General features: G+C 48.6%; 1 protein-coding gene across 1 annotated transcript in view; it reads right to left on the reverse strand.

Moving 5' to 3' along the window:
• LOC146813456 (uncharacterized) overlaps positions 1-23,711 on the reverse strand; it is a 550,359-nt gene that overhangs the window by 306,149 nt on the left and 220,499 nt on the right. The window lies entirely within an intron of this gene.

Consider the following 23,711-nt stretch of genomic DNA (forward strand, 5'->3'; position numbering starts at 1 on the left):
ACCGCAATGTTATCTATAAAAGCACTGTGTTTAACTAATGACATGTAGAGGCAGCACAGGTATTTTGGACAAGGCAGGCATGAAGAGGCTTAAGTGAAGCCTTGCTGAGTTCTGGAGGCATCTCGAACTAGTGGGATTGCCAGTTTCCCAAAGTGTTTGGAGTTAGTTTGGGGGTAATTCTACAGTGCTGTAGCCGCAGACTCCACCTGCAGGGCAGATCCAACTTTGGAGGCTCAGACATTTCTCAGATGAATCAGCACACCCAGTCCCCATGCTTGATCTGAACTGTTTCATCTCTAGTGCTTGGTGAAGGTATGTAGTGCTGACCAGGGGGCTGCTTGCAAATATCTTCAAAGAGCTTACATTTCTTCTCAGGGGGGTTGGGGAAGGGTGGGTGGGGGAGGGAGGGAGGGTGTAGGATTGGGGGAGGGGGGGAGTTTGGTGGGATGAGGCCCTGACTGGATAATGGTCCAGGTCTGGATCCTCTGGGGGATCTACGCTGTAGTGGTCTCAGGGGTTCTCAATGGGACCCCCGCCTGTTGGCTGATTACAGGGGTCAAAGGAGGCGTAAGCACTGCCGAGCTGTGAATCTGAAAAGCGAGACCCCTCTGGTGAGTCTGGTGCAGGTAGTGGAGGAGGGGTGTTAGGGCATGGAGGAAGTAGTGGTGGAAGTGGACTATGTGGAAGGGGGACAGAACTAATAGCTGTGTCCCTATGCTTCTTAGATGTTGGTTCTGGGGCGGGATCCCTGGAAAGTTCCTCCTCAAAGGTGAGTCTTCTTTTATGGGTAACAGGCTCCAAAGCTGGTAGTGGAGCCGGTGGAGGCGGCTTTGCATAGGTTTTACCAATGACAGGGTAAATGGAAAGGAGTTTTTGTCTAGCAGCCAACTTTTGTTGAAGACTTTCCAAGATGGGGATGGGGATGCTTGCTAGGGGCTAAGGGTTCTAAGTCTTTTTCCTTTACCTTCGGCTCCAGAGGAGCCTTGTGGTTGGGCACCGATTGAGACATTGGTGCTGGCCTCTAATGGGACCTCTGGTGCTCGACTCCCTTGGAGCAATTGTAGCTCGACAGGCAATAGAGCTTGATGTCATTAGCTGGAGACTTGGCAGACTCCAAAGCCCTCTTCCAGTGCTGACCAGAGCCAAAAGGCGGCAGGGTCCTGCGGCTGGCCTTGTCCTAACTTCCGTGCTCGGGGCGTGATGCCAGACTTCCTCAAGAACATTGCTCTACCCTGATATGGGATCTTTTACGTGGCTTCATCTTGGAGGAGTGAGTCTCAGGGGCCCAAGGCATACTCATGACCTGGGCATGGTCTTCACCGGAGGCCCAGTCTTTAGCACTGGGTGCATGTGCCCTATGCGCTGGTCGTCAGATTTGCTTGACGATACAGTCTCAGGGCTGGGTGATAGTTGCATTGCTTGGGAGCCCCGAAGGCCCAACCACCTCTTATTCTTGGGTGCAGAGGGGATCTTCCTCCACTCATCCTGCAATGTGCCAAGTGGCATTCTCTTCACTCCCGACGGGTCCTTCTGGAGTGCAAGACGAGGCACCACAGGCAGCAAGCGTCCTTCGGGGACAAGCACAGATTCCTCAAGTGACAAGGAACTGGAAATGGTGCAGGGCCCCCAATGGCATCTCGAAGTGTTGACGATGGTCTTCAGTGTTGTTGAGGATTGTTCATATCAGACAGAAGATGACGTGGAAGCTCAGTGAAACCTGACATGGCGAGTTGGAAGAGTAACCAACAGGGCTTGATGAAAAACATGTTAGGAAGACAATGACCTCAGAGTCCACTCAGTGCACATCCAATCCCAATGGCAGAAAAACATTTAACATGGAGTCAGTGCCCATGAGCAAGGTACACGAAGAGGAGGAGGCACCCCATATCTTGTGACTCAAAATACTTTTTATAATCAAAAACAAGTTGTAAAGTTACTCTATATGTGGACTACTTTTTTATTCAACATGGAGCAAAGGTACAGTCTATTAAATCAAGAAATACCAGACATGCTAAACTTGTATATTTGAATGCGCTCTCGAAGGAGATGATGAAGACAAAGGCGACTCAGTGAAAACATTTTTTTGCTTAGGATCACAGAATGTGAGACTAGTATATTGGTCATGCGCATTACATTTAGGTTGAGTGGATTATTCAAGTCGCTAAACCTGCGGATCTAGTAAAACAATTTTTATTTTACAAGGCCTGACAATTCAGTTGAGGGTTGGGCAGTGGAGACTTATTTTTAGCGGCAGCAGAAGAGTCTACTAAGGAAAGTAAACTTGTTCATGCAGCACTGAAAACACCTGCACATAATTATTCTCTTTTTCACAAACACACCAAAAACCCTGGCAAATTTACGTGGCAAGTGTTCATAACCGAATGAGGTAAGAGAAAGCCAGTCAGGTTATTGGTTCATGTAACTAAGATGATGCCAGCAATGGCGAACCCATCACATGCAGAATCTGCCCTTCAAACATCTGCTCTGTTAGTATATAACACCGTCAGCATGAGAGCCTCTCTTAGTCATGGAGATTAGTGCCTTCATGTGACCACACTGCATGGGGACCATCATTTGCCTTGCTAACTACGAGCGGAGACTCACCGGATACACCTCCCTGCCGCTACTCCTCGCCGGACCCGCTTCGCGGGTCCCGCTTCGCTGCTTCTGCCTCCTGGACATCTGCTGTGCTTCTACAACTGCGGCTGGGCTTGTCTGCCTCCTGTGCCTTCCACGGACTTACAGCGGTGCAGCTGGCGTGATTGCGCGCGCACAAACGGGACCACAGGGCTGCGAGCTGACCCGCAGGGACTCTGTGTACCAGGAGTCCCTGCGCGAGGTCCAGACCCGCAACACCTGGGTCGCTCTCCCTGCCTGCCCCACCCACGCTACAGCTTATTGCCGGCCACTGTTCCCGCTGCGCGGGAGCGCCCGGGCCTAAGCCCGGGCAAAGGGCGGGCCGTCTGTGGCCTTCAAGGGCCAAAGGAGGCCGGGCTGGGCCATATCCCTTACTTTTAACTTTCCAATCTGACTAAGGTGATGCCCTCACCAGGTCCGCGTGAAACCCCATCAAGGGAGGGGGGTAGCAACACAGGGCCATTGGACAACTATTTTAAATCTGCTAAAGGGGACGCTGACAAAGAAAATTCCCTGGAGAGACGTAGGGCGGTGCGGCGACGCTCCATTGAATCTATGAGGAGCAGACCCTTGACAGAGATTATCCCGCATCCTTTGTCCCAAGAGGAAGGTACGCCCCCTAATAGTTTAAATCCTCCGACCTTCGAGGACTTCCCCCTTTTACTTCGGGAAATTCCAAGTTCCCCTGGGATGATCCCTGGTAAGATCACAGACACAACTTCTCCCAAGACATGTACTACCCCCGTCAACTTGGTTACTCAAACGCCCCCTGGGAATACAAATAAGAAAAGTAAGCAAAAACAAAGTGTTGTGCGGGAACTACACAGGCCCCCACCAAGTAAACGTAGTAGGAAGTCAATGGGGGGGAGGGGGAAAGCCAAACTATCCCATCTAGACTTTGGCAAAAAAAATACAAACTTACTTCAATCTGGGAGGGTCACTGAGACTGTGCCTATTGCTTCTCCCTCCAAGTCCCCCGGCTGCTATATAGCTGTTGCTAATAACGGCCCAGTGGACAACACACCTAGCATAAATCCCCCCATCATATCCATAGGTAGTATAAAATCCCTACTTTGTTCCCTCCTGCAGCCTCTTAGCGATAGCCTGAAAAAAGTGGAGATTAGGCTCACTCTATTAGAGACATCCCTTACTACCTTGAACACCTTAGTTAGTAAGCAATGTGAAAATATGGGACCTCATCTCCCTGTAGGAGATACTCCCAAAATAGGAATCCCACAGGGTGTTAATAAGGTTCCCTCTCAGAGCGTCCCCACTGTCCCCCCCCTGCAGCCACTAATGGCTATTCCAGTCCAGGCACCGCGTAGTAACTTAAACTATAGGCCTCTACAACCAATAGACTCTGCTCCCCAAAGTTTTCAGGTAGGGATTAACGGCGGCCATCAAGAAGCCGGTAGCGCTCCTTTAATTTCCCCGAGCCGGCAAACTCCAAGACCACGGAGACCAGATCTGCCGCCAGAGGCTAATAGTCTAACGGTGGTCCTAGCAGGCGCCCCCCAGTTAAGGTCAGGGGAAAATGAGGACTACCAATCTCTAAAGAAAAAGGTTATTAAATGGCCAAATTTGAACCGACCCCTACCATCCCGTTTTAACAATGAGATCATTATGGTTAGAAGGGTCCCTTGGCTAGGGAAGACCAGAAAAACAATAATAGGGGACTGCATCCTGGTAAGTTTTAAGGATCCGGGCACTGTCTTGCACATCTGTGAAGGAACAAATAGATCACTGGATTCTACTATTCAGACCCTTCCAGTATCCTTCTTTTTTCCACCTAACCGCATGCACCATGCTCCATTACAGGATGAGTGGAGAAAGGTGGAGCACAGACGTAGACACAAGGATTATGTACAACGCCCAAATACCCAAATGCAGGATGCACCCTATTTTCATTTCAACCGTTTTAATTGTTTGACTGATCTGGATGGGGTTGATTGACTTTCAGCTTATGCGCCAATGACCCAAGATTGTGGCTTCTGTAGTCTCTCCAAGCCACTCACCCCGATTATTGGCAAAACGCATGGGCCATTAAACAACCCAGTGCTCATGGATGATCTATCTGCCCACAATGTTGTTAATGCCCTTGGAATATTGAACGAGCCAACACTTGTGGAGAACGGCCCCAGTGGACTCTCCGAATCTTCGGTCCCTACTGTTGGTAATGCGCTAGAACTCCCGATTGCATGTGAGTCTGGAACCATCTCCTCTAACCCGCCAGGCACGGCATCTAAAACTTCTGATCATCTGAGGCTGATTTGCTGGAATGTTGCTGGGTTGGCTAATAAACTGGGTGACCCGGACTGGGCAAATTATATTGAGTCGGGAGACATATGTATGTTCCAGGAAATCTGGGCCAGAAAGGACTATGGTCACCAAGGCTACATGTCATTCTTCATTCCAGCAAGGTGGGAAGGCAAAGGCCGTCCGTCAGGAGGGCTTACGACTTGGGTCGCATCTCATCTGGGCTGTGTGGCCATGCGCTTACCGGTTAACTCTGAAGATATCCTTGCGATTTCCCTTTTATGGCCCAACCAAGTTAAACTTGTGTTTATTAACATTTACTCTAGGCCAATGGGAATTGCTAAGGAATCACCGACCATAGATGAACTCTCTAACTTTATATCTGATTTATCGAGTGATTCATTCTATGTAGTGGGAGGGGACTTTAACTCTCATTTTGAGCCACTCCCTGGCCTTCTAGACGGGTTATCTTCGGACGAAGAGGCCAGATGGGCAGTGCCTTTAGTGGAAGCTCCACCTCCGAAGGCTTGGACCCCACTAGCACTACAAATCACAGCCCTCACCCTAAAATTCGGAATCAGAGCTTGCAATGGCCGAATGAAATCTGATATACCAAGTAAAACCACCTACAACAGACCGGGAAGAGAGTCCCGTCTGGATTATGTCTTGGCCCAAATAGTGAAGTGGCCGAAAATCCAGGATTTCAGGGTAACGGAAAGGACCGATAGCGATCATAACGCGCTTGAGCTTGACCTTGATCATCCTGGCCCCCAACCTCCCGCGAATAACGAGCAAGGGAATAACCCTGTGCTTCTCCTTGACAATAACAGGAGAAGGATCAGGTGGGAGCACCTGGCTACAAGCAAGAATAAACTCCCCACGCTTTATGATGGGTTAATTCCAATCTTGGAAACTGTGTGGTGTATGGACACCGAGGCTAACAATAAAGATTCCCTGGGCAAATTGTTTAAGGCCCATGAGGACCTGATAAAAGCTGCGGTACCTCATTTTACTTGTAGTCCACGAAAAATAAAAGGGAGATGTCAAGGCAAAACATTATGGTATAACCTAGCTTGCAGAAGGGCAAAAACAGAACTCCTTAGAATAATTAAGGAGGGTTTAGGGGGGGATAGCATTAAAAAAAGTAGGCAAGCTTACAAGAAACTTATTGCCCACGCAAAGGTAGAATGGGAGGAAAACCAGTGGGAAGAACTCACCAAGGCCCTAGCGATCCAAAACCCTCGTTTGTTCTGGAGGATTGTGAACGGGGGGTCGGGGAACTTACAATCGGCATTAGAGCCCAATATCGCCCCAGGGGTGTGGCAGGCTCACTTCCAGACCCTATACAGTTCTGAGCCGGGAGAATCTTCACCTCCTGTTGAGGTGGGCTGGCCGGACTATGCAGGGGACCCTATAACGTTGGGCGAGGTCACCGCTGCCATCTCAGGACTGGCTTCTGGAAAGGCGCCAGGACTGGATGGATTACCAGGCGATATGTTTAAACAGGAGCCCAGAGTTTGGGCACCTTACCTTACCGCCCTTTTTAATGGAGTTCTTGGAGGCATGGAAATCCCTAGTACTTGGCTGGGGGCAGAGGTGGTCCCCATCTTTAAAAAGGGCTCGCCTCTCCTCCCAGCCAACTACAGACCAATCAGCTTGATAGACGTGGCACAGAAGCTGTTTGGCAGGGTGTTGCTGAACAGGCTCCAGGACTGGATGGAGGAGGTGGGTACCCTTAGTCCCTACCAGGCGGGATTCAGGAAGGGGGTATCCACAGTGGACCAGGTTTTTAGATTGAACCTGATCTATTGGAGGGCAGTAAAATTCGAGGGCGGTAGTCTGTACACAATTTTCGTGGACCTACGGGCCGCCTTCGATTTGGTGCCCAGGGGGAAACTATGAAGCGTCATGGCGGGGATGGGTCTTCCCCCGGACATCCTATTGATCTTACAGAGGCTGCATCACAATAATTATGCCCGAGTGAGGTGCGGGAGGTCGGGGGAATTGACCGATAGATTCCCCGTTGGCCGGGGGGTAAGACAGGGTTGTGTGTTGGCACCGACCCTGTTTTGCCTCTTCGTCAACGGGGTAATCGCCCATCTGAATGCCACTAAATATACTGACGCCCCGAAATTAAATGGCAGCAGGGTGCCCGCAATTATGTTTGCGGACGACACCCTGCTGCTATCCAAAACCCCTATGGGTATACAGAGGATTCTCGATTCCTTTGTGGCCTTCTGCACTGACAGGGGGCTGGAAATTAACGCGGCAAAAACCAAATTCATGGTTTTGAACCCGAGACAAAAATTGCGACCAAATCCGCAATTGGGAGCTGTACGGCTCGAGAGAGTGGCCACCTTTGAATATCTCGGTTTGACCCTCAACGAAACGATGACTTGGGGATCTCACCAGAGTAGGGCTAACCTTAAACTCACGCAAACTACTGGGGGTATCACCCGGATGATGACTGGTTCGTCATACCGTCCATTGGGGGCACTAATCCAGATATACAAGGCCCAGGCCAGGGGAGCGATAATGTATGGGGCGGAAATATGGGGCCATACGCCTTGCGGGAGTCTCTCCATAACGGAAAATAAGTTTATAAGACAGATAACCGCACTCCCGCCCAGCACCCCGCTCCTCCCCCTGAGGCTCGATTTGGGCCCACGACCGTTAGCTGATGAAATAAGCCTGAGACCCATAGCATTCTGGCGTAGGCTGTGGAGCAGTAATGATCTTGCAGAATATCGGGCGGAACTGGTCGAACTCTTGAACCACCCAAAAGTGCTCAATATCCCTTGGGTCAAAAACATCCAAGCCACTTGTATGGAAATAGGGCTCCCCGATTTATGGACTGAACCAGCGAAAGCCGCACTAAAAATTTCCAAAAAGTCCCTGGCTAATGTATACCATGAACACAAAATAGCCAGGACCCAAGCCACTCAGGCACAGGGGTCCTTATCCTTTGTGTTTCTGCAAAGCAAGGATTCTTACAGGTTTGAGAAAGTATTAGATCCCATTTCCCCTGTACTGGCCCGGAAGCTGTTTCTCCAATGGAGATACAGCACACTGCCTTTCCGGTCCTTCACATGCACATGGTCAACGGCTCCTACTACAAAGCAGTGCCCGGCTTGTGATGCTAAGGAGGAAACTGATTTGCATGTGGCTTTCTTCTGCCCAGCCTACAAGGCAGCACGAAAATACTGGCTTCTTCCGCTGATAAGGAATATGGGCTGCAGGGAATATGCACCAATGTACAGGATTTTGAAATGTGATGTCTCTGGCCCAACTGTTTTCGCGCTAACAAAATTTCTTACTAATGTCTGGCATACACGCATTCTAAAGGCGTTGGGTCCCTCTTAGTGATTGAATATGTTTACTGTTCATTGTTGCTACTTTGATAACTGTTGTTTAATAACTTTTTATCTCAATGATGATTATTTATGTATTTTATGCTTATGTAAATATTTTATCTGTGCTTTTATGGTCATTGACCGAAATAAAGCTATCAAAGTGAAGTGCATGGGTGAATAGCCATAACCCATTATGGTGTACAGAGAGGAACGTGCGGTGCAATGTGGGATCACAACAGCACTGAGGTGTCTGCAGGTAGGGAGGCCTTGCATCTTGAGTGCCATCACACATGAGGTGTCTGCAGGTAGGGAGGCCTTGCATCTTGAGTGCCATCACACATGAGGTGTCTGCAGGTAGGGAGGCCTTGCCTCTTGAGTGCCATCACACATGAGGTGTCTGCAGGTAGGGAGGCCTTGCATCTTGAGTGCCATCACACATGAGGTGTCTGCAGGTAGGGAGGCCTTGCATCTTGAGTGCCATCACACATGAGGTGTCTGCAGGTAGGGAGGCCTTGCATCTTGAGTGCCATCACACATGAGGTGTCTGCAGGTAGGGAGGCCTTGCCTCTTGAGTGCCATCACACATGAGGTGTCTGCAGGTAGGGAGGCCTTGCATCTTGAGTGCCATCACACATGAGGTGTCTGCAGGTAGGGAGGCCTTGCCTCTTGAGTGCCATCACACATGAGGTGTCTGCAGGTAGGGAGGCCTTGCATCTTGAGTGCCATCACACATGAGGTGTCTGCAGGTAGGGAGGCCTTGCATCTTGAGTGCCATCACACATGAGGTGTCTGCAGGTAGGGAGGCCTTGCATCTTGAGTGCCATCACACATGAGGTGTCTGCAGGTAGGGAGGCATTGCCTCTTGAGTGCCATCACACATGAGGTGTCTGCAGGTAGGGAGGCCTTGCCTCTTGAGTACCATCACACATGAGGTGTCTGCAGGTAGGGAGGCCTTGCATCTTGAGTGCCATCACACATGAGGTGTCTGCAGGTAGGGAGGCCTTGCCTCTTGAGTGCCATCACACATGAGGTGTCTGCAGGTAGGGAGGCCTTGCATCTTGAGTGCCATCACACATGAGGTGTCTGCAGGTAGGGAGGCATTGCCTCTCGAGTGCCATCACACATGAGGTGTCTGCAGGTAGGGAGGCCTTGCATCTTGAGTGCCATCACACATGAGGTGTCTGCAGGTAGGGAGGCCTTGCCTCTTGAGTGCCATCACACATGAGGTGTCTGCAGGTAGGGAGGCCTTGCATCTTGAGTGCCATCACACATGAGGTGTCTGCAGGTAGGGAGGCCTTGCCTCTTGAGTGCCATCACACATGAGGTGTCTGTAGGTAGGGAGGCCTTGCATCTTGAGTGCCATCACACATGAGGTGTCTGCAGGTAGGGAGGCATTGCCTCTCGAGTGCCATCACACATGAGGTGTCTGCAGGTAGGGAGGCCTTGCATCTTGAGTGCCATCACACATGAGGTGTCTGCAGGTAGGGAGGCCTTGCCTCTTGAGTGCCATCACACATGAGGTGTCTGCAGGTAGGGAGGCCTTGCATCTTGAGTGCCATCACACCTGAGGTGTCTGCAGGTAGGGAGGCCTTGCATCCTGAGTGCCATCACACATGAGGTGTCTGCAGGTAGGGAGGCCTTGCATCTTGAGTGCCATCACACATGAGGTGTCTGCAGGTAGGGAGGCATTGCCTCTTGAGTGCCATCACACATGAGGTGTCTGCAGGTAGGGAGGCCTTGCCTCTTGAGTGCCATCACACGAGGTGTCTGCAGGTAGGGAGGCCTTGCCTCTTGAGTGCCATCACACATGAGGTGTCTGCAGGTAGGGAGGCCTTGCATCTTGAGTGCCATCACACATGAGGTGTCTGCAGGTAGGGAGGCCTTGCATCTTGAGTGCCATCACACATGAGGTGTCTGCAGGTAGGGAGGCCTTGCATCTTGAGTGCCATCACACATGAGGTGTCTGCAGGTAGGGAGGCATTGCCTCTTGAGTGCCATCACACATGAGGTGTCTGCAGGTAGGGAGGCCTTGCCTCTTGAGTACCATCACACATGAGGTGTCTGCAGGTAGGGAGGCCTTGCATCTTGAGTGCCATCACACATGAGGTGTCTGCAGGTAGGGAGGCCTTGCCTCTTGAGTGCCATCACACATGAGGTGTCTGCAGGTAGGGAGGCCTTGCATCTTGAGTGCCATCACACATGAGGTGTCTGCAGGTAGGGAGGCATTGCCTCTCGAGTGCCATCACACATGAGGTGTCTGCAGGTAGGGAGGCCTTGCATCTTGAGTGCCATCACACATGAGGTGTCTGCAGGTAGGGAGGCCTTGCCTCTTGAGTGCCATCACACATGAGGTGTCTGCAGGTAGGGAGGCCTTGCATCTTGAGTGCCATCACACATGAGGTGTCTGCAGGTAGGGAGGCCTTGCCTCTTGAGTGCCATCACACATGAGGTGTCTGTAGGTAGGGAGGCCTTGCATCTTGAGTGCCATCACACATGAGGTGTCTGCAGGTAGGGAGGCATTGCCTCTCGAGTGCCATCACACATGAGGTGTCTGCAGGTAGGGAGGCCTTGCATCTTGAGTGCCATCACACATGAGGTGTCTGCAGGTAGGGAGGCCTTGCCTCTTGAGTGCCATCACACATGAGGTGTCTGCAGGTAGGGAGGCCTTGCATCTTGAGTGCCATCACACCTGAGGTGTCTGCAGGTAGGGAGGCCTTGCATCCTGAGTGCCATCACACATGAGGTGTCTGCAGGTAGGGAGGCCTTGCATCTTGAGTGCCATCACACATGAGGTGTCTGCAGGTAGGGAGGCATTGCCTCTTGAGTGCCATCACACATGAGGTGTCTGCAGGTAGGGAGGCCTTGCCTCTTGAGTGCCATCACACGAGGTGTCTGCAGGTAGGGAGGCCTTGCCTCTTGAGTGCCATCACACATGAGGTGTCTGCAGGTAGGGAGGCCTTGCATCTTGAGTGCCATCACACATGAGGTGTCTGCAGGTAGGGAGGCCTTGCATCTTGAGTGCCATCACACATGAGGTGTCTGCAGGTAGGGAGGCCTTGCATCTTGAGTGCCATCACACATGAGGTGTCTGCAGGTAGGGAGGCCTTGCCTCTTGAGTGCCATCACACATGAGGTGTCTGCAGGTAGGGAAGCCTTGCATCTTGAGTGCCATCACACATGAGGTGTCTGCAGGTAGGGAGGCCTTGCATCTTGAGTGCCATCACACATGAGGTGTCTGCAGGTAGGGAGGCCTTGCATCTTGAGTGCCATCACACATGAGGTGTCTGCAGGTAGGGAGGCCTTGCCTCTTGAGTGCCATCACACATGAGGTGTCTGCAGGTAGGGAGGCCTTGCATCTTGAGTGTTATCACACATGAGGTGTCTGCAGGTAGGGAGGCCTTGCATCTTGAGTGCCATCACACATGAGGTGTCTGCAGGTAGGGAGGCCTTGCATCTTGAGTGCCATCACACATGAGGTGTCTGCAGGTAGGGAGGCATTGCCTCTTGAGTGCCATCACACATGAGGTGTCTGCAGGTAGGGAGGCCTTGCATCTTGAGTGCCATCACACATGAGGTGTCTGCAGGTAGGGAGGCCTTGCATCTTGAGTGCCATCACACATGAGGTGTCTGCAGGTAGGGAGGCCTTGCATCTTGAGTGCCATCACACATGAGGTGTCTGCAGGTAGGGAGGCCTTGCATCTTGAGTGCCATCACACATGAGGTGTCTGCAGGTAGGGAAGCCTTGCATCTTGAGTGCCATCACACATGAGGTGTCTGCAGGTAGGGAAGCCTTGCATCTTGAGTGCCATCACACATGAGGTGTCTGCAGGTAGGGAAGCCTTGCATCTTGGTTGCTGGGGTTTCCTGGTCATTGGAGAGTCGGGAGTGAGTGTTTGCGTGAGCCTGTGCTTGCTGCCTTCTCCGGGTGACACTGCACTGTAACCAAGCCCAGCGGCAAGTCTCTCTTTTCCCCCGACGCACTGTGTGATCTCCAGCACAGAAGAGGGCAGACCGTGCTAGAATTCTAGTTTTCTTGAATTCCGCGAGGCCGCTGTTGAGTTAGGGCGAGGTTGGTGTAATCTCTGTTGCTGGTTCTTACCGGAGGTCCTGCTATCGACGCCATTTGCTGCCCTGCTGCTTCTGGGGTGCACACGCTGTTCGTCTCCTCTGTCGGCGCCAACGCTATCGCGCCCGTGACAGGGGGAGACTACAGCTCCCAGCCTGCTTAGCGGCCACTTCCGCTTGTCTTCGCGCCCGGAGGCGCTGAAAAGGCAGAGGCTCCCTCGGTGGAGCGGGGGTGTAATCTCTGTTGCTGGTTCTTACCGGAGGTCCTGCTATCGACGCCATTTGCTGCCCTGCTGCTTCTGGGGTGCACACGCTGTTCGTCTCCTCTGTCGGCGCCAACGCTATCGCGCCCGTGACAGGGGGAGACTACAGCTCCCAGCCTGCTTAGCGGCCACTTCCGCTTGTCTTCGCGCCCGGAGGCGCTGAAAAGGCAGAGGCTCCCTCGGTGGAGCGGGGGTGTAATCTCTGTTGCTGGTTCTTACCGGAGGTCCTGTTATCGACGCCATTTGCTGCCCTGCTGCTTCTGGGGTGCACACGCTGTTCGTATCCTCTGTCGGCGCCAACGCTATCGCGCCCGTGACAGGGGGAGACTACAGCTCCCAGCCTGCTTAGCGGCCACTTCCGCTTGTCTTCGCGCCCGGAGGCGCTGAAAAGGCAGAGGCTCCCGCCGCGTCGCGGGACGCGCGCGGGCGACGCCGGGCTAAGCCCGGGCAAATGGCGGGCCCTCTGTGGCCCTCAGAGGCCAGAAGATACCGGACTGGGCCAGAGACGCTGCTCATGAACTCACATGGTATATAAAGCACCGGGTGTGGCATATATGAGTAGGTTGCCAGATTTTGGCTATTGTTTTAAAGTGTTTTTTTTTTATATTATTAATAGTAGACGGTGTAAACATCATAACAATTCAATAAGCTTTAGAGGGGACTGTGCCCGTGGATAATGTCGAGATCTAAGCCTACTTCTGGGCCACGCACTTTGGATAATTACTTGGTCCAGAAGGTTAGCAAGATTAATTCCGAAAGGCGACAGTCGCTAGGGAAAACTAGTTCCCCGCAATCAGAAAGCCCTGTAAGGGGTTCATCAGCTTTTAGTTCAGAGGATGCGAATAATCATTCTAATATTGTTATCCCGGATGTTGTTGAGGTGGGTCAGCTCGATCTTGAACAAACCTCCCCCAATGAGTTAGAAATGGGAGATTGTCCTGATATGGTAGAACAATGTTTACCTACCCCCGTACCTCGGGCAGTTAGAACATGCAGGAAATTTCCTACTAAGAAGGGGGGACTGCGCAGTGTACGGAAACGACCAGCCTCACCAGTTAAAATTCTTGAAGCAAATGTAACAAGTAAATCTAACAAGGTTGGTGTAGACGATGATATGGTAACTAATCTGGGGGAGATCATTGACCTAAAAATTAGAGGCATTATAGACCCGCTGGTTTCAAAAATTGAGGAATTAACAAAAGAGGTTGCAAGATTGGGTGGATTGCTCAGCAAGACCTTGGATAATCCAAGAGAGGTAAACACGGCCACAACTGCTGCAACTGTTATAACTAGCAATCAATGTAGGCACCATGTACAGGGAAACCCTTCTAAGGAGGCGATAGGAAATGAAGGGAATAGTAGTGTTAACCCTATACTATCTCAAGGGATTATGCACTCAGATTGTCAGGCCACGCCTGCCACAGGAAATATAAATGGATGGGAAGAAACTAACAAGAAGCAGGCTATTAATCTCCCACCCGAGTGTGCTCCCTATGTGGTGGTACTAACAAATGTACCACCGCTTGATAATAAGGGTTATCAAGAAACGCACGATTCCTTAAAAAACAAATGTCTATCCTGGCTAAATAGACAGTGTGCTTTCCCACTGAATTTCTCTGATAATATTCTGACTACCAGGAGAGTTAATTGGGTAGGGAGTGCTAGGAAAAGCTCAAGGGGGGACTGTGTAATTATAAATTTCAGACATCCACAGCATGTTAACACAGTTCTCCTTAGAGCTGCATCTCTCCCAATTTCCGATGATAATGTATGTGCCCGAGCACTAGGTTACTTTTATAATCATCTTAATGACAACCGAAGGGACAATATTAGAACCTATACCTATCCGTCTACCGCTAAACCTTACTTTGATATTCCCACACAGAATAGATTTCATGCACTTAGTTCCCTGGACTGTAATGATTGACGCATACAAGAGACGGAGATATGTTCAGTAAGGGAGAAGGAACCCGATGGGTATGAACATATGCTTGACGGTGCACCTGAAATAATATCTAGGGATTCAGGAAGTGCGCCTAATCAGAATGAGATAGAGAATATTCACGAGGGATTTGGGAATATACGCAATATGGGCCAAACAAGGGGGGTTAGCAATGCTGAGGAGAATGTCCGAGGCTCTGCAATTGGGATCACCGCCAGAACAGGTACATGTTCCAGACTGGTGTGCTGGAACGTAGCTGGCCTGAAATCTAAGGACAGAGACCCTGGTTGGGAAACTTTTATTAACAGGTACGATATATTATGTTTCCAGGAAACCTGGTGCAAAAATAATATTGACTACAAAGGATTTGTCTCATATAATTTACCAGCATATGGAGAGGGCCCGGGGAGAGCTAAGGGGGGCTTACTCACCCTTGTATCGGTCCACCGACAAATACTGGTGATAAAATATTTACCGGTGGGGGATTTAGTCCAGATGCTCTGGATCCGTGAAGGAAAAAGCCGTAATATCCTTCTGATCAATTATTATAACAATATTTTTGACAGCACCAGGGGTAGAATAATAACCGATTTGGCAAATGCTATTGATACCCTTAGTTTGGATTCCAATGTTGTATTTGATATCATTTGGTGTGGGGATTTTAATGCCTCATTATTTGATTTATTATCTACAAAGGCCTGTGGGGTTACTAACAATGATGGATGGGAGGTCCCACACTTTGGTCATGATATGTATGGGGAAAATGTGAATACATTAATGGGGTGCCTTGACTTGGAAATTTTGGATTGTTGTAAGGACAGTAATGGTTTACCTGTCCCCACATTCAGGAACTGGCGCTCTAATTCTGTGATTGACCATGTGCTGGTATCTTCTAGTATTGTCGACTTTTTTGCTCCACTGGAAATGGAAATAATGGATACTAGTGACCATAACTGTATTATTGTGACCATGACTTTGTGGGAGGATAATAATAGAGAGGCAGGGACCACTGTAGGAAATATAGAACCCCACCGGGCTAATGGGGTAAGGCTCAGGTGGATAGGCGCAAAAGCATCCGAACTGACCGCATCCATCATAAAGACGAATTTAGCAGACATTGTTTTTATTTTGGAAAATAGAGTGGATCATGAGCGGGTCCTATCTAGTTTTATAGGAATCAACAATGCCATTAACGCAAAGTTCACAGGTGGCAATAGGGGTGGTACAAAACCTGGATTTGTTTGGTCTGACCAAACCTGTTCTACTGCTCTGACTAACCTTAAGCAGGCCCTAGCAATAAGGCCTAGGGATAAAAAATTAGTAATAAAATTGAGGTTAGAGTATAAAAATGTCATTGAAAATAGGAAAGTGGTTCTCCAGCATGAGGCCTGGGATTCTCTTAACCAAGCGGCGGAACTCTCTAATGGCACGTTATTTTGGGCAACAGTCAACTCTCCATTCCTTAAGGAGACAAATACACCTGAGTTAACAGCAAATGTCTCTTGTGAAGGCTGGATTACCCACTTTTCAACTATCTTTGATTCAGGTAAAAACACTGATGCTGGCTCATATAGATGGCCTATATTACCATTGGAAATCTCTGTAGAAGAAGTTGAAAGGGGGATTAGGGCAAGTAAGGGAGGAAAGGCCCAAGGCCCGGATGGGGTTCCAAGTGACGTGTATAAGGAAGCACCAGAAGTGTGGGGCCCCTTGTTGGCTGCTGTATTCAATGCCGCGGTGTGTACAGAACCTCCGCCGACCTGGGAGGAGTCTATTATTGTACCGATATACAAAAAAGGGTCCAGGGCGGATGCAAAAAACTATCGACCAGTTTCGTTACTGGATTCTTCCGTAAAAGTTATGAGCAGGATTATGCTGGTAAGATTGGAAGAATGGGTAGAACAGGATGGTATCCTAACAGACAGCCAACATGGTTTTAGGAAAGGCAGTGGTACGCTCGATCAATGTATCAATTTAGAATTATTGATCGGGAAGTATAGTGAAGCTAAACCTGGCCTTATATATTTGTGCTTTGCTGATTTAAGCAGCGCTTTCGACATGGTTGACCACTCAATTTTGTGGTCAACCCTGCTGAAATTGGGTGCGCCAGAGGGCATAATTTATTTTCTTGCCAGGATGTATGAGAGACTAAAAACATGTGTTCGTTTTGGCAGGAAGGGAGAATGTACCCCGAACTTTAACGTAAAACGAGGTATAAGGCAGGGTTGTGTTTTAGCTCCCCTTTTGTTTATTTTATTTATTAATGGAATTGATGCTATTTTAAAGGAAGTTCAGGCAGATGCTCCCATGATCAACGGTGTTTCAATACCGGTGTTATTATACGCCGATGATGCTGTGCTGTTGTCAAGAACACCGATAGGGCTGCAACGCCTGATGGATAGTTTTGCATCCTTTATTGACGACAAAAAATTAGTTATTAACAAAAGCAAAACGTACACTGTGATCTGTGGCCTAAAGAAATGTAAATATACAACGAAAGGGTTTTTTATTGACAATGCAAAAGTAGAGCAAGTAGACAAATTCTGTTATTTAGGTATAACTTTCTCTGGTGACAATAAGTGGACACATGAATTTGATAATATACGCAATAAAATGGCTAGAAACGCACACGGAATTTTTAGATTTGCTCAGAAAATTGGGGATCGTAGGACCAGAGATATGATAAAAATTTATCAGGCCAGATGCGTATCAATTGCATTGTATGGGGCAGGAATCTGGGGTTATTGCTGCGCATATAAACTGCAATTGGAAGAGAATTGTTTTTTTTAAAAACTCTTATGTTTACCTATTTCGGCTTCTAATGCTCTGTGCCATCAGGAATTATCTGTGAATTATCTACTTGACCTTTTGTCACTTAGACCTCTGATGATTTGGCGGTCTATTTGGTTGAATGAGGAGAAGTCCTTTACTAGGTCTATTATCCAGGACTGTTTGCGATTAGATAAAGCCAAAGCAATACCCTGGATTAAATACATTATTGTGTGTTTCTCGGATATTTTTAACCTGAATATTGTAACTGATCCGAATGCTGTTTTATTGATCCCCAAGGTTGAGCTAAAAAGGGTCTTCCTAGCTTATGCTGAGAGGAAGAGAGCTGTTATTGCTGGTACTCTGTCCACTGTTATGTTTTATAACAGATATTTGTCTACGGATGGATTTCCTGCCTATCTAACCCTTGTCACCAGGCCGACACACAAATTTGTGCTAACCAGACTTAGATTTGGAATAGTGCACCACTTGGTGGCCCATCCAATAATGAAAAAACATCCATTAGGGCCTTGTAGATGTGACGGGATTTCCAAGCAGAGCACAATGCACTTTTTACTATTTTGTAAGCTGTACTCTAATTTTCGTATTGTCTTGCTTAAACCCATGTTTGTTAAATACGGAACACGTACGGTTGAGCACGCAATGAAATTGATTTTTAACTTACAATCTGCGGAGGTTTGTTTTTATACTGCTACTTTTTTAAACAAATGCATCAATTCTAGGAAAAGTATGTGTTTTTAGCTGTTGAAATGTAATTTTAGTGTGTAAATAAGATTATTGTTTTAATTAATCATGGTGTTTTAAATGTATCATTATGTCTGCTAAAAGTTATTCATATTCTGTATATTTTGATTTTGTGATTGTGTACGCTTTTATGGTCATTAATTTGTACCGAATAAAGCTGAAATTGATTGATATAGTGCCATCACACATGAGGTGTCTGCAGGTAGGGAGGCCTTGCATCTTGAGTGCCATCACACATGAGGTGTCTGCAGGTAGGGAGGCCTTGCCTCTTGAGTGCCATCACACATGAGGTGTCTGCAGGTAGGGAGGCCTTGCATCTTGAGTGCCATCACACATGAGGTGTCTGCAGGTAGGGAGGCCTTGCATCTTGAGTGCCATCACACATGAGGTGTCTGCAGGTAGGGAGGCCTTGCCTCTTGAGTGCCATCACACATGAGGTGTCTGCAGGTAGGGAGGCCTTGCATCTTGAGTGCCATCACACATGAGGTGTCTGCAGGTAGGGAGGCCTTGCATCTTGAGTGCCATCACACATGAGGTGTCTGCAGGTAGGGAGGCCTTGCATCTTGAGTGCCATCACACATGAGGTGTCTGCAGGTAGGGAGGCCTTGCATCTTGAGTGCCATCACACATGAGGTGTCTGCAGGTAGGGAGGCCTTGCATCTTGAGTGCCATCACACCTGAGGTGTCTGCAGGTAGGGAGGCCTTGCATCTTGAGTGCCATCACACGAGGTGTCTGCAGGTAGGGAGGCCTTGCATCTTGAGTGCCATCACACGAGGTGTCTGCAGGTAGGGAGGCCTTGCATCTTGAGTGCCATCACACATGAGGTGTCTGCAGGTAGGGAGGCCTTGCATCTTGAGTGCCATCACACATGAGGTGTCTGCAGGTAGGGAGGCCTTGCATCTTGAGTGCCATCACACATGAGGTGTCTGCAGGTAGGGAGGCCTTGCATCTTGAGTGCCATCACACCTGAGGTGTCTGCAGGTAGGGAGGCCTTGCATCTTGAGTGCCATCACACATGAGGTGTCTGCAGGTAGGGAGGCCTTGCATCTTGAGTGCCATCACACATGAGGTGTCTGCAGGTAGGGAGGCCTTGCCTCTTGAGTGCCATCACACATGAGGTGTCTGCAGGTAGGGAGGCCTTGCATCTTGAGTGCCATCACACATGAGGTGTCTGCAGGTAGGGAGGCCTTGCCTCTTGAGTGCCATCACACATGAGGTGTCTGCAGGTAGGGAGGCCTTGCATCTTGAGTGCCATCACACATGAGGTGTCTGCAGGTAGGGAAGCCTTGCATCTTGAGTGCCATCACACATGAGGTGTCTGCAGGTAGGGAGGCCTTGCCTCTTGAGTGCCATCACACATGAGGTGTCTGCAGGTAGGGAGGCCTTGCATCTTGAGTGCCATCACACATGAGGTGTCTGCAGGTAGGGAGGCCTTGCCTCTTGAGTGCCATCACACCTGAGGTGTCTGCAGGTAGGGAGGCCTTGCATCTTGAGTGCCATCACACATGAGGTGTCTGCAGGTAGGGAGGCCTTGCATCTTGAGTGCCATCACACCTGAGGTGTCTGCAGGTAGGGAGGCCTTGCATCTTGAGTGCCATCACACATGAGGTGTCTGCAGGTAGGGAGGCCTTGCCTCTTGAGTGCCATCACACATGAGGTGTCTGCAGGTAGGGAAGCCTTGCATCTTGAGTGCCATCACACAAAATGCAAAAAAACTTGTTTTGGACGGTTGTGAAATATGTTCTCGCACAGTATGTAGTTCCACCAAGATGGATGCTCTACTTTCTAATCTTTCTTTCACCCGCCCAATATTTTTGTACCTTTACTTTGTTTATATTAGGCCACTGCCTCTCCTTTATTTTTGAGGCATTTCCGCCCTTCCCCCGAGCGGTGCAGCCTCATTCCCCATCATTGTTCAGTGTTTCCATGGATACAGACGCTGTCCCGTCCGCCTGACGTCACTCTGACATCATCCTCCTTGAGGAAACATCAATGCAGCTGCTGCAGAGATTGCCGCTTCAGGATACAGGATGTACCCTAGGACCCATGTCGGTGAGCCCTTAACAGTACTTTGCTGCTAAGCGACCCCACAATGGCTGGGTCCTCTCGAACGAGACTGCCTTTGGAGCACCGTTTCGGCGATTTCCAATCCTTCTCGAGTACAGTGCCAGTACTCTTAGGTTTCTCATTGGCCTTAACTTTACTTCTGCGAGCCTCCGCACCAGTTTATTCCAACGACCGTCTGTCCTATATGCCACGAGTTACCACGAAGGCATTTCCACACGTTACGTTTACAACGGTACACTTACCACGTAAACGTCTATACAACGCGTATTCCTTCCACAAACGTCTATCGCACGCAAGCTGGACTGGAACGTCTTCTTCCACGTCACATTAAGTCCTTTTTTAGTGTTGGCGAAGACGTGAGTTAAAGGCAAACATTTGAAAAAAAGGGGGCTTGGGGGGGTCTCCCCCCAAAAATAAAAAATAAAAAGTGAGAAAAGAAAGGGGGCTGCCCAACCGCCCCCAAAAAAGAACCTGAAATAACGTGGGGAAGTGGAGGAAATCAACGTCGTTTTAGGAGAAAGGGAATGACGCTTTCACTTTGAGACATACAACGTCAACAAGGAAGAAAGAAGAGACGACGTGAAGAGGTAAGGGGAATATACATTTAAAATATATAAATATAGCTTGAGGGTAACGGGCAGTGGTAATTATAAAAAGTATTGGGGGAAGGGGAATCACGTAAGGGTACAGGGGAGGGGTATAACCTTTACAAAGATTATTCCATTACCATGCAAGTATGCGTGGTAAAGGAATATTCGTTGTAAAGGTTATGCGTGGAAATATCATTCCGTTGTAACGCATGTGTGGTAAAGGCATGCGTTGCAACGGAACTCGTTGTAACGACATACATTCCTTAGTTATGGGTAGTTGGAGCAGTTTCTTGTTTTTACATTTTGTTCCGTGCTCCTTATGACTCCACCTTGACCTGTGCCCTCGAGACTTCCTGTCTCAGACTTATGCCGATGGGACAGCCAAACCTTTCGTTTTACACGCAGTGTTTAGATTACCGCGTTCACATGATAGTGTCAAATACCGCGCGTTTTTTGTGGCATCTCCACTTTTGCTCTCTCTCTCTAGCCTACCTTTCTTAGAGGTCTCTTCTACCTCCCGGACTTGAGATCATTTGAGTAATTCGAGCCCTTCCCTTTCTTGTCTGCGTTCTGTGGCTCCTCTCCTGCCGCATGCAGTGCTCTGACCTGTGGTTTCTTCTTACTCACCCTTCCCCTTCTTGTCTGCGTTCTGTGGCTCCTCTCCTGCCGCATGCAGTGTTCTGACCTGTGGTTTCTTCTTACTCTCCCTTCCCCTTCTTGTCTGCGTTCTGTGGCTCCTCTCCTGCCGCATGCAGTGTTCTGACCTGTGGTTTCTTCTTACTCTCCCTTCCCCTTCTTGTCTGCGTTCTGTGGCTCCTCTCCTGCCGCATGCAGTGCTCTGACCTGTGGTTTCTTCTTACTCTCCCTTCTCTCTTCTTGTCTGCGTTCTGTGGCTCCTCTCCTGCCGCATGCAGTGTTCTGACCTGTGGCTTCTTCTTACTGTCCCGTCCCCTTCTCTTCTGCGTTCTGTGACTCCTCTCCTGCCACATGCAGTGTTCTGACCTGTGGTTTCTTCTTACTCTCCCTTCCCCTTCTTGTCTGCATTCTGTGGCTTCTCTACTGCCGCATGCAGTGCTCTGACCTGTGGTTTCTTCTTACTCTCCCTTCCCCTTCTTGTCTGCGTTCTGTGGCTCCTCTCCTGCCGCATGCAGTGTTCTGACCTGTGGTTTCTTCTTACTCTCCCTTCTCTCTTCTTGTCTGCGTTCTGTAGCTCCTCTCCTGCCGCATGCAGTGTTCTGACCTGTGGCTTCTTCTTACTGTCCCTTCCCCTTCTTGTCTGCGTTCTGTGGCTCCTCTCCTGCCGCATGCAGTGTTCTGACCTGTGGTTTCTTCTTACTCTCCCTTCTCTCTTCTTGTCTGCGTTCTGTGGCTCCTCTCCTGCCGCATGCAGTGTTCTGACCTGTGGCTTCTTCTTACTGTCCCTTCCCCTTCTTGTCTGCGTTCTGTGGCTCCTCTCCTGCCGCATGCAGTGTTCTGACCTGTGGTTTCTTCTTACTCTCCCTTCTCTCTATGGCTCTCCTTTTCACAAACGTTCAGCCTGAAACTTTGGACGACCATCGGAGTATCTTACTATGACTTACTTGGTAAGCTAATTATTTTTGAGATTTTATAGGATCACATGGACAACACTCCGATACGCTGTCCGTTTTTATTCTACTATACAAGAGTTGAAAGAGATATATGTACAGTTTAATTAACGGTATTTTGCATATGTGCCAGACCTTAGGCTACTGTTTTTTGTATGTCTAATGTTTTATTTCTATCGTATTTTTCTGTAGCACTGTTACCATCATACACAGTCTCTGTCTGCAGCTTTCAGATGGCCGATGACTTTGCATTTCGCCTTTATTTTTATCATGTTTGCAAATAGCTATTGTCAACTGATACAAAGCTTGTAGCGTGCCCTAGGATGATTTTCTACTTATTACTCACCCCGTACATGGTTATGACTTATGCAGTGTTATTTCTTGATTGGTTTAGGTTTGTCAACATAACTGTACTTTGTATGTGACCAATGTTGATAATGACCCACGCGGTCTTCAATTTTTTGGTCTGTTTAGGTTATTCGACAGAGTTGTGCCCTGTATGTAACTAAGGTTGATTTTCTATTTGTTTTACCCCTTTTTGTTCCCTTGCATTTTTCTTTTATTTTCTTCCTGGTGTGTGGGCATCGCTGGCTGTCACTACACATGGTGCTGGTACACATTTGATCTCAACTTACACAACGTTTATCTTGCCCTTTTTGGTTACCTGATCCTTTAATCCCTGTTTTAACTCTTACTTTCTTGTTTATAATCAGCCTTGAAAAAGCCTTGGCCAGCAGGCCTTGTGCCAAAACACGTGTTGGCTGTGTCTTGTTCGTAGTCCTCATCCACACTATAGAGGATGAATAAAATATAGGAATTTAATAACCTTTGGTCATATATATATGCTATCAACTGTAATTCTGGGATTGCATCAACCCTAAGATTAGAGCGAATTCCAAAGACCAAACCCTTTCACTTCATGAACAATCTACTTTCTAAGATCAACTGTACCAACCCCCCCCCCCCCCCCAAAGAAATACATTAAAAAATAATAGTGAAAAGGGTACACTACATAATTGGTAAAAATTAAGTGAAGTCCATTCATATATCTTGAGCAATGTTAGTTCAAAGGAATGATGAGTTCAAAGCACTCAATATATTTTCAAAGGTATCCTTTATTACATTTCACAGTCAAATGAGGAACAGAGCCAACATGTTTCATCCCAAAGAGACAAGAGGGACTTCCTCAGGGCTATCTCATGTTCGGACCAATAATATCAGCATTACATCAATGATCGACACATCAACATCTTTTAATATCTATTATCAAGCAGCATGATTCCATGTGTCACAATCCAACCAGTGTATTACCATTGGTCTTATATATGCGATCAACTGTAATTCTGGGATTGCATCAACCCTAAGATTAGAGCGAATTCCAAAGACCAAACCCTTTCACTTCATGAACAATCTACTT

Source organism: Triturus cristatus, chromosome 7 (genome assembly GCF_964204655.1).
Source record: "Triturus cristatus chromosome 7, aTriCri1.1, whole genome shotgun sequence".
In the NCBI taxonomy this organism is placed as follows: domain Eukaryota; kingdom Metazoa; phylum Chordata; class Amphibia; order Caudata; family Salamandridae; genus Triturus; species Triturus cristatus.